General features: G+C 35.0%; 1 protein-coding gene across 3 annotated transcripts in view; it reads right to left on the bottom strand.

Moving 5' to 3' along the window:
• The window catches only part of SLC16A7 (solute carrier family 16 member 7), an 80,336-nt gene that overhangs the window by 44,493 nt on the left and 21,581 nt on the right, over positions 1-14,262 (bottom strand). The gene's annotated exons all lie outside the window — the stretch shown is intronic.

Genomic DNA, 14,262 nt, shown 5'->3' with positions numbered 1-14,262 from the left:
TAATGCAACAGCAAAAACAATCTTCAATCAATTTCTGGCAAGCTTTATAACTTATCAACGGTTTTATGTAAATCTTATTGTTTATACATTATCACTTGTAACTTTTTTACTCTGCCATTTACTAAGTCCTCATAGAATACCCAGAATATATGCATGAAGCCCATGGTTCTGCTCTGGCACAGTGGCACTGAAATGTTCTTTGGTGCTTTGTCAATACACTCAAGGAGATGACCAACCAGCCAAGGATTTGTGAGAACTGCTAGACCTTTCTGAAAACCCCCCCAACTCATGCTGACATCAAGAATTTCTGAAGAATCTAGAAACCAACTTTTTCCCATTTTTTTGGTCATATTTTCCATTTTTGAATCTCTATTTAATCCCAGCACTATGGATTTAAGTTAATACCATCTGGTTTCAATTTCATTTATGATTAGGAAAAAAAAGCCTTCTGGAACATAAGCCTTTTTATCAGAACTTACCAGCTATCTCAGCCGGGTATGAAAGTGCTCCTTTCACACGTTAAGGCAAGAGGAACTCTTTTTCTTACTAAGGACAATCCACAGGTCACTGCCTGGGTTGCAGACCCAAAAGGCAGACCTGAAAGCGGAAGCCCTGAAGTACCAGAGCCTGTTAGTTATGGGATATGAACATGCTCATGCATTAGCTGTGTGTGAGCTGGCAAATGTCTCATTTTGCTTGACAGAGAATATCGGGTAGCACTGCTTCATTGCCCAAAAGTAACCTGATAAATCCACTACAAGATACATTTTTGTTGAGTTATGCTGGACTCTTAACTGTGAAACTTGTCTCACATACCAAAGTGCTTTGCTCTACATAACCCCTCTTTGCCAATGCCATACCTACGTGAACAGACTCACAACCATCAGCTCTTAAATTTCTGCATCAACACAAGAAAAGCTTTGCGCTTCAGATTATTTTTCTGCAAACTGAGATAACATAGTACTCCTTATTATTGAGAATATAGAACAATAGAATTCAGAGCCTCAAAATTTGACTATAACAGCTACATAGAAACAGTAGCAGAATTTACAAAAATATATAGCAAATGAGACAAGAAATATAAAGATCTCTGTGACATTTGCATCCTTGCAATTAGCAAAAGGGCACAAGAAAAATATTCACAGAAGGGACTAGTTAAGTCACATTTACCAGGAAGCTTAATAAATCAAGACTAAACCATATCCAGTGTAGGGCAACAAGCACATCAATCTAAGAAATGAGTCTGTTGTCCCTTTCAGGACAGACATTTAATCAGTTCAGAGGCAAAACACTGAACTGTGTTTTTCCTTGTAAAAAATGGATATATATACACATTTGGTTGTTCATGAACTCTGCTGAAGGCCCATTTACTCATAGGAGTTTAGACAAACTTTCTATATGCAAAATTGTTTGCAACACATAGAAACGTACAGCACACTCCATACACCTATTCATTTTGTCTTGATAACAAGACAAAGAAGTGGTAGTGGAGTTGTGTAAATCTCAAGGTTTTTTCTTGAAAAGCAATACAATGCTGGGATTCAGAGCCTGAGCATTATAGTCCCCTGAAGGCCACTTGCAGTCTTCAAGGCAGTAATATTGTTCCTTGTGTAAAAAACAACTCTGGAGTTTGTGTGTTTTTCTAAAGCCTTTAACGATACCTCTTTGAATTATTTTCACTGAAGTCTTAAACTATTATCTACCTCTTAAACTATTATCTACCTATGCATATGTATGCATAGACTATGCATACACTTCCTATACATAATCTTTCACATACAGCCCAACTGCCTTCAAAGAGGAGTACATGGATTTGAATTCCATTGATGTTTTATTTACCTAGATCCTATCCCAGTCAATAGCTGCAGATGAAACAACCACCACCTCCTGGGATGACTGGGTTTAATTACGATTTTGTTCTTCTGCATATTCTTCTCCAAACATGCTTTTCAATATTTTTCTTACTTCTCAAAATATTACTAGATACACTGTGAGGTGTTCCTGAGGGGAAGTTGTTCTTGTAATCCGATTCAAGTATAAAATCTATTTTCTATTCAGTCCTAGCATTATTATTTCAGTTTCATTATATTTTGCAATTTGAACATTAAATATGGAATTTGGGTTTGTCCTTTTTCTTTTCTTCCCTTGAAGCTAATCATTGTGAGATTCATCATTCAACAAAATGTTTATATGAAAAAAGAAACACTGATTAAAACAAACTCTGCCCTAATGGGCTCCAAATAAATCTGTATGGCTTTTATGTACAGAAAAAGCATGGGTACTTTCTTTCCTTTTTCCCTAGTATAACTTACTGATTCAAAAATCATGTCTGTAGAATGCCACATGCATTTACTGCACCTTTACATTATGAAAGAAGCATATGATGGAAAAACATATTTAAGTTGGGGGTTTGTGCCTGTGTATACAGGAAATGCTACAAAGTATGTAGATCATAGTACCTATGGAATGACATTTCAATGCACAGAGTTTTTTATTTGGCCTTTGTAGGAAACAGTGTGACTGGCCCCTGCATAATAAAGATGACTGTTAAAGATGCAGCACTGATAAATCTTGAATTTTTAGGAAGATAAGAAGGACATTAATAGAATGTACAGATTGCCAGAGCAAGTATCAGAGAGGAAAAAGATGAAGTAAAGAGTGTTGTTTTCATCTTCAAAATGTGAATAAAGCTATAACTCCTCTGCAAAGCAAAACAGGATTTTGAGGTGGGAGCACATGAGACGATATCTGGCTCTGGCTATTTCAGTATTTCAATTGGCTCTGCTTTCTATCTGTTCTGCATCAGATCCAAACCTGCTGTGTAGGGTCAGCTGAAGTTTTGAATACATTTCCAGCTCATATACATTAAAAAAAATAGCTATTAATAATACCCACGAAAGCTGAGAATATTTTAAATGGTACAATAACATAAAGTACTATTTAACTTCCACCAATCAAAAGAAAAGCATAACCTTTTTTAGCAGCATCCCTAAATAAGACTATCTTTTTCATATGCCAGTTCAGTTTCATTAAAAAGAAAAAAAATAGAAATGCAAAGATGATGTACAAATTCTGAATGCAAGTGAATAAAATGTTTTCTGATACAGACTTCTTCATTCACATTTCTAGAAAAGACAGAGTGGGGATTCCATATTGTACCGATTCCATCAGTACAATAACAGAGCAGAAAAGCAATAACATGTAATGCAAAAATCTGATTTTGAATGATGGCAAACTTTTAAGTACTTCTGATACTTTTAAGTACTTTTGATACTTTTCACACCCTACGTTTGAACAGGCAGGTAAGTGGTGGTTTATGGATGTTTATGTACCTACCTCCTGCAAAATAAAGCATCAGTGCTCACTGAAGTTTAAAAACAAAAAGCTCCCCTGAACTTCATTTGGATTTGACAGTTAATTCTGATCTGGAAGGCTGTCCCACATAAACAAAGATAAAATCTTTTTAAAACAGAACAGGTACTCTAATAATTGAATTGTTCTTAGATATAAAATTAATAGATTGAAATTTTTCACTTAGAATATTTATACTGTTATACTGAATTTGTACTATTAGAAAAGCCAAACACAGAACTACAATACAGGTCTTAAATAAGAATACTTGACCAAAATTGTGACCAGAAGCGCTATAAGAAAACATAAATACAAAACCAACCAAACAAGCACTCTTGTCATATAAAGTTGAATACCTTCTGTGATTCAGGAAAAAATACATAAAACAAAGCACATCCTTAGAGGCACATAGGACAAAAAACACATGCAAAGCTAAAGGAATACTTTAGTAGATTTAAGGTTAAGATTAAGACTGAGTGATTACTCATTACTTAGTGCTAAGCAGATGTATTTCAGACCAGTGGCAGAATCACCTAACATAAATTTTTCTTTTGTGAATGCTCTGGTTCATCTTGATTTCTTAAAATATCAAGAAAAAAAATATCCAGGAAGAATATACTACATCTATCTGCATTTTTCATTGCTATGGGTTGCTTCTAAGTAGGTTTTGGAAAAGTCCCTTTTCTGAGCCTTGAGTCACTCATGTTCACCCGCTGCAACACTTTTATATCATTCAGTGAAATTCACTGTATTTTGGCTTCTGCATGAGGAATGTGTCCAAAGCTCATTGGAAAATATGTTAATGCAGACACTGTGGTATTATTTAGTGGCTTATTTATTTGGTGATTATAATAAAAACATATTTTCAAGTTAACACAGTTAGGAAGAAAATCTCTACAAACATTATCTTCCTCTAAAAACCTAAGAGAGTGAAACAGGACAATATCCTCTGTCAATAATAATTACATAATATCAAAAAATCACTCAAAATTGTGAAAATTACTTAGACATAGTAATGATGTTGACATAGGCTAAAAAAAAAAGGTTGTACTTAGGCCTCCCTCATAATCACATAAGGAAAAAATAACTTACTATTACACAGTTCACATTCCCAATATATAAAAGTCTTTATGTTTAACCTATGCACACTTATACCTTACTTCAATAAACTTTTTTTGTCTGTTAACAGAGCAAAGTGATGGTTTATTAACTTTAATATATATTACATACCTGCTCTGATGTGAAATAATGTACTATCACCCTGCCATGTACTGCCAAATAACTACAAAATCATTGGTAATTGCCAATAAAGCATTTGAAATAAAGTGCTTTTTTAAGCACAGAAAAGATGGCTCTGGGGCATATTTGCATCATGGGACTGACTTAAAATGGCTCCCTAAGAATTCCAGATGGAGTCTTTTTTCCTATCAATCACAAAGAAAAGACCTATTTTATTAACAAAGCATTATCCAAAATAGAATTATTCTCTCCGTTCCAGGATATTACACTTCACAGAAGAATGTGCAGACAGGTAAATATAATTTAACATAATAATTAGTCATATATATTTGTTTTATCTGGATATCAATGCTGAGGAGCTGAAAGTGAAAAATATGCAGCCTTTCTGAATTACAATGTTTATTTTATAAATAGCTCAATATACCCAGCACAGGACACAAAGAGCACGGAGATGTACTAAGTCTTTGAAAGTGTACGTCAGCTCTTTCTTTTTGTAACATACTTCCACTCCAGTATGAGCTGATTGGTTTGCACCAAGTTGATTGACAAATTTAATTCCTCCTTTTTTTTGAAAATTCTTGCTTTTTTATAGATTCCACTGTATTTATTCTTTTATCTTAATGATTAATTTTTCATTTTGTGTACTTATGAGTGCACCAATAATATTAAGTACACACCTGCAAACTTTTAATTATATGCCCGACTTATAAGCACAATCGTCCAATCAAGGCAATAACTTGGGTTTCTGGTAACCTGGACCCATTCTCTCATTCTACATCAAACTTTTCTTGTATTTTTAGGCAAGACTTTCAACTCTCAATTCCACAAGGAGCTTAATAATGTGCATATATCCATCTGTATTTCAAACAAAACATTTAGACTCGAGACCTTTGCAAGCTGGTTGTTGTTACAGTTGTCTAATGCCTGTAGAGGAAAGTGAGTCACTTCAGGAAAACCCAAAGTCTACATATCCACCCCCAAAGTGGCAATTTCTCCTGCTTAGAGTACATTTTGTTAGTACTTGTATTTTTAGCAGCCAAGGAACATGAGAGCATTTTCTTCAAAATAGAACAATTTTATCAAGATCAACTGACAACGTCATCCTGAATAGTCTCAGAATTAAAATTCTCTCCTGGAAGGGAACAAATGATGACTGGAATCTTCTTCCATAGAAAGTGAACTTAAACATTAAGAAATGTCCTAATTATTGTCCAAGTTCGTAAAAAAAGGAACGACCCGTGTCACTTAACAAAACCAAGTGTCGCACATTATTTAACATGTAACCTCTAAAATGTAGAACAGTTCAGACCTAAAAAATTACCTCATGTTGCTTATTTCATATACCCGATGAGAGCAAAACATCCAGCATAATAAAAGCTGGGGCACTTCTGACCATGCTAGAAGCGGAACTTTAGGCCTATAGGCCAACTAGGAAAAGAAATTTAAGAGTCTTCACTATTATACAGCAGTTCTTTGAGGTGCTGGCTACTAGTTTATATATATGCTAATTTTTATTATCATATACCAAGCTTACATATGAAACATACGCCTTTCTGTATCAAACTTTATTATAGTGAATTAAAGGACGATGAGATCTGGTCAAACACATCTCCAATGCAAATAGCAGACAAGACCATTCTCTCCAACTATGAAAACCCCACAGTTTAAGTGCTTCTCCCTCTCTGTATATGTGTGTGTGTATGTGTGTGTGTATATATATATTATTGGTGTTGTTATTTTTGTTCTGGCCATCAATATATAGTCTATCAGCTTCTTCTTTCCTCATTCAGTTTTCAGTGAGAGCCTATGTATTCTATTTAATGAAAGGTCCCTAACACTGTATTATTTTTGCCCTTTGAAGCTGCCTTTTGCACAGATCACTGTCACAACTTACTTAACCTATCTGCATTTTTAAAACGTTTCTCACTGTGGCACTGCCACCAGAGTGGTGTCAACAATTAAAAAACAGCAGGCAGGCTGTCTGCAGGTAGGCAAGGGAATCTATGTGTTCAGAATACTGTAAGACCATGAAGTTTCTCTTGAACAATCAAGGGCAACATAAAAAAAAGGTTCTGCATAAAACTTTCCAAAATGAGAGTGGTAGAGGAGAATCCCAAATTTCACATTTTTTGTAATGTATTTATTTTCACTTATTAATGAAAAAAACATCAGTGTTGTGTTTATACAAATAACCTACCTCAATGGAGAAAGGTTATTTCAGAAAATTCTCTCTCTTCCAAAATGAAATGAGATTAAAAGAAAATTAAAATAAAATAAAATCTACAAAAAACATGCAAACTTCCTCCCCCACAAAAAAAATCATTAAACTCCCATTTTTTAATGCAACTTTTTCTTTCCATTTAGTACACTCATTTAAGTTTTATAAATGCATATCCTTTGCAAGATGAACAAGTCTGTTTTTAGCTGAAAAAGAGACAAATAAATCATTAAAGCAAACATTTCAGATGAGAAGTTTCAGTGATATGTGAAACCATTGCAGATTAAAGCTAATACTCCAGTTTTTTTTTTAAAATATTCCCCTTTGTCTTCAGTACAATCTTGATGATATCAATGCCAATCATATTTTTAATTGCAAGCAAATGAAGCCTAGTAGTAGTGTTAATTTGTTAACTGTATGCTAGCAACAGTCCCTCTGCAGCTCATCTCACATTATTTTTTCTAGGCAAAGAAATACATATTCCTGATTATTCTGAATACAACAGATTCCATCTTCAGCGGGCCAAGTAGAAATCCAACATTGAAGTCATTCTACTGGAAAAATATGACATCTTGATTTTGAAAATCTGGAATAAAAATGTAGCAAAAATCCTTTCTTTTTATATATTGCAAATGAAAGAATCAATCTGTAAAAAAGTCTAGTAATCATCCTGAAATCTCCTGATTTACTGGAAAAATTGAAATCAATGCTGGCTTTGGTGTTACACATCACTTAGCTGAAACTATACATGCAAAGTCCACATATTGAGCACTTATCAAACTATTGCCTGTTTGCATCTTGCAGCATGAGCAAATCCTTCCTTAAAAGACACACACAGAGAAAGAGGAGCAGATTAGTATTTTTCGGTGCCAAAGTAGAAGTTACTCATTTAAAAAAAAAAAAATTACCATGAAAAAACAGGAAAGCATTCTGAGAGATTAGCATTGCATACATAACATTTTTTGAAGATTTGGTTTCTTCATCACATTGATCTTATTTAAACAGTCTCCTATTTCTCCAATATTTTAGTATTTGTGCTGAACTCAACTCAAGGATCTCTCAGGAGGCCTCAGCTGAGATTTGGCACCACAGCATAACAAGGTCACCTTTTAGTCTCATGACCAGAGCTTTTGGTTCACCCTCATTGACCCTGCCTGTACTATATTCTGAGTTAAGTCATGCAAGGAGGTGGAAAGGATTATGCAAGAAAATGTGGGCAGGCTCAGCAACATGTATAACCTTATGCACTTAGAAAAGAAGCACTCGACTCTCCCCTCCCAGCATGGTTTGCATATTCTGTGGTGTTCAGCTGTCATTTTTCCTTCTGTCCTTTTCTGGTCAAGCCAGATACAAATCCTGTGCTTTCACACAAAATTAAAGGCATCTTTCTTTTCTACTCTATGGCACAGTCACAGGTATTTTAGAGAACTATTTGTGGCTTGCTGGCACCCTGAAGCGCTTTTTCCAATAGCCATTCTCACCTCAGCTGACCAGCACAGAACAACATGCCATTTCTGGAGAAGAACTGCCACGCCAGAAAGCTTTCAACTGTGAAATCATTCAACAGATATAGGAAACAATATAGCCAACTGGGCAAAACTACTGGGTTTTATTTGGAAAACTTAATAAACACAGAATTTCAGGGATATTTGTTAGTTGATACTTTCTTCTTCAAGTGGTGAAACACTAGATTTAGGTAATTTTTATTCTCTGTAACAGTTTTCTTACTCTTTAATTCATTTCCCGGAATCCAGCATATACCCAGTTCCTTCTTTACAGTTATCAGATTTGTTATTTCTTGCTAGAAATACAGATGCATGGGCCTCTCCAAAACACTGCTGGCCAACATAGTATGAGCACAGCCACAGCTATAATGAAGAAAGCATAGCAGCAAAGCTGTTTTTTACCTTGAACAATCAGATCCTGAACCAAATTAGAGAAAAATATCAAAACGAGTTAATAACTAGGACCAGAGGACAGAAATATCTACCATAAACCTTTTGTCCTTCCCTTAATTTCAGAAGTCTTAAATATAGGGCAGGGGGACAAAGAGGGTAGCAAACCAACCAAAAAATTTATGTAAAACTTTTCACATGCTTTTCTTCAGATTCTTTTAATAGCAGTGTCCAACAATTAAACCTATATGAAACTTGGGCGGTGGATTTTTCGCCAGTATGTCTGAGAAAAAAGTTATATGAAACATTAATGTTGATGACAAAGTAATTGGAAATAAAAATTGAATTAAGTAGGTAAACAAAAAAAATCAATATTATTTTAAAACCTGTTGAAAGAATTCTCCAGCTTCATTCGCTGTTTGATGCATGTCTGTCTCATCTGTGCATGCAAATGCTAAAAGAAGCTTCTCTAGAAAGAGTATCTTACAACTGTTTAGGTTTCAATGAGGACTCAGAAATTATTTTTTAAATCAACTAGTTATTTAATGAATCCAAATTTCTCAGTGGTCAACTCATGTCATGCCAAAGTAAAGACTTATTTTCAGAAACTGTAGAAAACACATTCTGCAAAGCAACATGGTATAATAAGGATGTAAAGTAATAGAAACATGATTCCATGTATGCAAGACACTGAACAAGTATTTCAAAATTTTCTCTTAAATCAGAAGTCATTAAGTAGCAATGATGCTCATTTCACTTTCCAAATTTAAAACTGAAATTTTCATTTTAAGCATATATATATGAAACTTAACCTTGATAATGCAAATGAAGAATAGGATCAAAGTATTTACTATCCAACACATTATTTTATATGTACCCATTATTTTATATTTACCAAAACCAATTTTAGCATGACATGAAGTAATTTAAGGATGGTATGTAGTATTTTTTTGAAACATGAGCAAAAAGGAAAATAAAGTACAGTGAGAAACATTGAAAATTATGTTAAAAGGTATAAAAGCAAATCAAAACCGGACTTTAGTTCTGTTCCACATAAGCCCAGCAATAACTCTACATCCTGCAAAACCTGCTGCAGGACTTCAGGTACAAAATTGTTTGCTGGTACCTGAAAAGAATAATTAATGATCCATCAAAAATGGTGTGGAAGTAAATTTTATACCAACAGGAAACATGCTGAACCACCCTCAGTTGCCTGAATCCAGACAAATGAAGCAAGGTATGCTGTACTACAGCACGGCTTAAGAACAATTTTCCTACTTGCATGGTATGCCTGGGACAAATACAGCCTGAGGTTTCCAACAACAGACATGTTGTTATTGTGGCAACTGCACAGGGTAATAAAAGAAACCTTGTGAAAACCACATGTGACAAAAGTTGAAAGGAAAGTCACAGTAAATAACTGCTTCCCTGAATCTGGGCTAAAAGAATAGCAGTAGCTATTCTTTTAATTACTTTCATGACTGCTTGTTATTATATAGATTACAATAATTCTACAATGAAATTGTTTTTATTAACAGGTCTGCATATCATGGTAAATGCTGAAATGAGAAATTTGTAAAGCAAGCTTGAGGCTCAAAGGATGTAGTGACATTTGATTATTATATCATTATAGCATCAGTTCATTATCCTTAATGGACTTCATCCACACTTACAAGGCATAGGTAAGAAAAAAAGTTGGTGGTCTATTCATAAATATGCTGAGATGATCAAAAACTGAAAAAAGTTATATATGCCCTTGAGATTTCCAAAATAAATTTTATCCTAATAACTGTTTAAACAGGTAAGGTATTTCTGATTTTTAATACAGAGATGAGGAAATTTGATGCAAGAGAAATCACGGTGAAAATAAATCAATAAAGAACAGGAGACAAAAAGATAAAAATATGTACAAAAATTTTTTTAAGAAATGTATGATGTAACAACAGGTAGCTTTGTGGCAATATTAATGTAATGCAAATAACTTTTATAACTTGTAATGCTTTCAACATTTCTTCCTGACATCTCCTCCCAAAAATACTGTCTATAGAAATCTAGCACTTCCAATGCTGGACATATCTTTTCAGTTCTGAACAGGCAGAATCGCGTTTGTACTGCTCATACTGTACAGCAAAAGAAAAGATTAACAAGTGGCTAAGTGCCGGTACCTAGGCACTTCTAAATTAGCCTACAGGTTAAGAAAAATCCTCCTTCCAGTTCATTATAGAGTCAAACACACTTCAGAAATAATAGTACTCACCATGAAAAAAGAAAGCAGTGCTTTCAAAGCAAGTTCAGACACTGTCCTCTTAAGAAATAAGGAAGTATTAGAAGTAAGCCTTCATGTGAAAAAACAGCTCTCTCTTGCCTGGCATTTTGAGATACCACAATGAGGTATCTCACAAACCAAAATCTAGCTCACTAGTTTAAAATTACCCTCAGATTCATCAGCAATGTTTTTTGTGTGATGCCCCACTATATGGGGCCATCAGGATACACATATAAGGATAGTTATTCATACAGAAAAATATTTTCAACTTCTTAAATGTTATGGGTAGCAGGGAAAGAAGAATGAGGACTTTATATGTAGCTAAAAAACTACATTTCCCATGTAACATAACAAAATTAATGTATACCAACTTTTCTGTGAACTTAAGCCTGAATTGCCCTTCAGCAACCTGCTCAAAATTAGATGTTCCCCAAGGACAGATATGAACTCTTACTTCAGGTTTTAGAAGTGATTTGTTGCCTCATCAGATATAGATGCAATAACTAATGAAGCTGCATTTCTGTCATTGTTCTGTTTCACTGTGGTATGTATAATGCTTCTATTTGGAAAGGACTTGTAATTTCTCTTCAAATCTTCTCTTTCAATCCTACAGTACCTGCCAAATATGAGCCTTACAGCATGATTTGATTGCACACAGGGCGAGCAGCACATTTTTCCTCCGTTTGCATCAACTGCTTAAATTACAGTAATTTTATTTTGGAACTAATGGTATTCTCCCATATATAAAATGTTTCTGCTTTGTCAGTCTGTTTAATCAGCATTACACAAGAATACTGGGCACTTCAGCCTAAAATTATGTATATCTGCAAGCCATTTTCTTTTACTTCTATCACACAACTAATTCAGCTGCACTATGTGGCCAGATGTTAGTACACACTATTGATCTACATCATTCTTGCCAACTTAAAAATTAATATCATGGGATAGTTTTGAACAAATAAAATACTTATCAAGGGACAGAAAACAACCTGTTTTATGTGAAGTTTGCAATGCATCCCACAACATTTTTTTAATAGACTGTAATTAACTTCAATATTTTCATACATTATGGAAAGTTTTCCTCATAAGTAAGAGATAAAATATTAAATAAAGATTTCAAGCCATTTAACTTACAGAAGGAGACATCCAAAAGCCCAGACAGCCCAAAACAGTTGTTTTATTATATCCCTATTTTAGTACAGCAATGGTCTACTTGTCATTAGTGATTTAAAGGGTCTGTAATGCCATGTTTGGTTAAAATACTCTTTAAAGATTCCCAATTCCATCAGATGGGAATTTCTTCTTTCCATTTTCTTTATTTCTCTACTCAATATCTTAAAGTACTTCTTTGGTGGGCATGAAGGTGGATGAAATGAAAAATTCCTTCTTCCTCATACTATGCTTATTCTTCTGATTTGCATAAGGTGCAATTTTGTCCCGAAAAAATAAAATTTTTCAAGTTGACTTTTAGCCTTAAGATGAGTGCTTTTAGCAACAGGGAGAAGGATGATGGCTTTCTCTCTTGCAGCTTAAGGATTTCTGCATTGAAATAGCTAAACTTGGCTAACCATGCACCAAAAAAAGATTTTTTTTAATCTTATAGTCCCATCCCTTTGTCCTAATCCAGAAAAAACCAATAGGAAGGGATTTTTGGCTGCTTCTCATGGAGCCTTCTTCATGATATACATCACATAATTCGTACCAATTACCTCCTCAGTTCTTTTGCCTTTCAACTGCATGTTTCAAGATTCCACCTGACTTCGTGTCTGCCATCACTCCCTTTGAGCAAAAGAGCCAATCCTAAGGGGCTCGCAAAGGCTTTCTTTCCCAGATCAAATGTCCTAGTTTTGCTTTTCTGCCTCCTTCTCTTGACCTAAAGCACCCAGCACATACTGCTTGAGTGGCACACCACCATCAGGCACTCAGCTGAAGCTACAGTGACCTCAGACTGAAGCTATATGAACCTGCCATTTTGAGTTTAGATTACGTTTCTCTTTTTCTGGTGCCCAAATTCAGATGCTTTCATTCAAGGCCTAGCCAGCAGCAGAGACATGAGTTACCTCCTAAGTTCTAGAAGTGCACAGCCTGCCAGGGGTTCCCCTTCTACCACAAACCCAGGCACCCAGGCTGCACCAGCAGGTCTCCACCTCTGCCTTCTCAAGGAAGTGCACGCTGCAAAGCAAACACACAAGCCAAACCCACTATGTTATCTAATGAGTATCAGGTTCTTTTGCAATATCACATATTGCAGTCACATTTCTCTCACACTCCTCTTTCACAAATACCTGGCATTTACCGTGAACCAGGGAAAGCGCTTCAGCTTTAACGAATCTGACAGCAGCGAGGGAGGGTGGAAAAATGAATAAACACTTGATACAGCCACCACAAATAGAGACCCAGAATAAAGTGAAATACATGAAAAAGCTCCTCACACTCAATCTAAAGATGATGTAATGATATCAGTCACATACTCTTGCTGCTCAGTGTCCGTGACATAGTAAAAACACAATGATGTAGAGAAGGATAGTAGGTGACAACTATGTGCTATTTCCCACAGTACAAGCATGATGACCTACTCAAATAAATGATAAAGTAAATTCTTTAATGATGCATGGTTTTTGGCAAAACTATGAAGATTGAATTATATTTCATTATACTTCCTAAATAAACTTTGAACCTTGCCTAAAACCTAATGGGGGTGGGAGCAGGGGGGAAACAAACAAAAAACTATTACCCTTTCCTTAGAAATCCAACTCCTCAAATAATCCTAACAACCACATCAACATTCCTTTCTCTCAAAACAAACATTAAAAGGGTGTTTTCATGGTATTTTATCCTGCTCCCACAGGTCTACATTTCAGAAGTCACTGTGAATTGCCCTTTTGCAGTCACCGTCAGAGCATTTCCTGATTGTATTGCAAAATTAACCATTTTGAAAAAGGGAGAGTATTATTTGCAAATGTGGGAGTAAGTCCTTAGAGACAGTGATGTCTCTTGACACAAAGCAATAGTATATTCGATGAAATATAAAACAGTTGGTTAACTACCAAGCATTGTAAATGAATCGCTACCAACAAAGTGCTGATTTCTTTCAACAATATTCCCCAAAACAACAAACCCCAAAAAACAATCTCATTATGAAGTCCTAACAAGGTCTTTATTCTTCTCTCGAGGAAAAACTCCTCAATGATTCAGTGACACAAAGACACACTAAATATTTTTCTGGGTCAAAGCTAGAAAGCCCAACACACCCAAGGACTGAATTTTAGACAGGAAAGTGACTGTGAAGTGCA

This window comes from Ammospiza nelsoni, chromosome 5, assembly GCF_027579445.1.
Source record: "Ammospiza nelsoni isolate bAmmNel1 chromosome 5, bAmmNel1.pri, whole genome shotgun sequence".
NCBI lineage: Eukaryota > Metazoa > Chordata > Aves > Passeriformes > Passerellidae > Ammospiza > Ammospiza nelsoni.
This window is presented reverse-complemented; position numbering and strand designations above follow the sequence as displayed.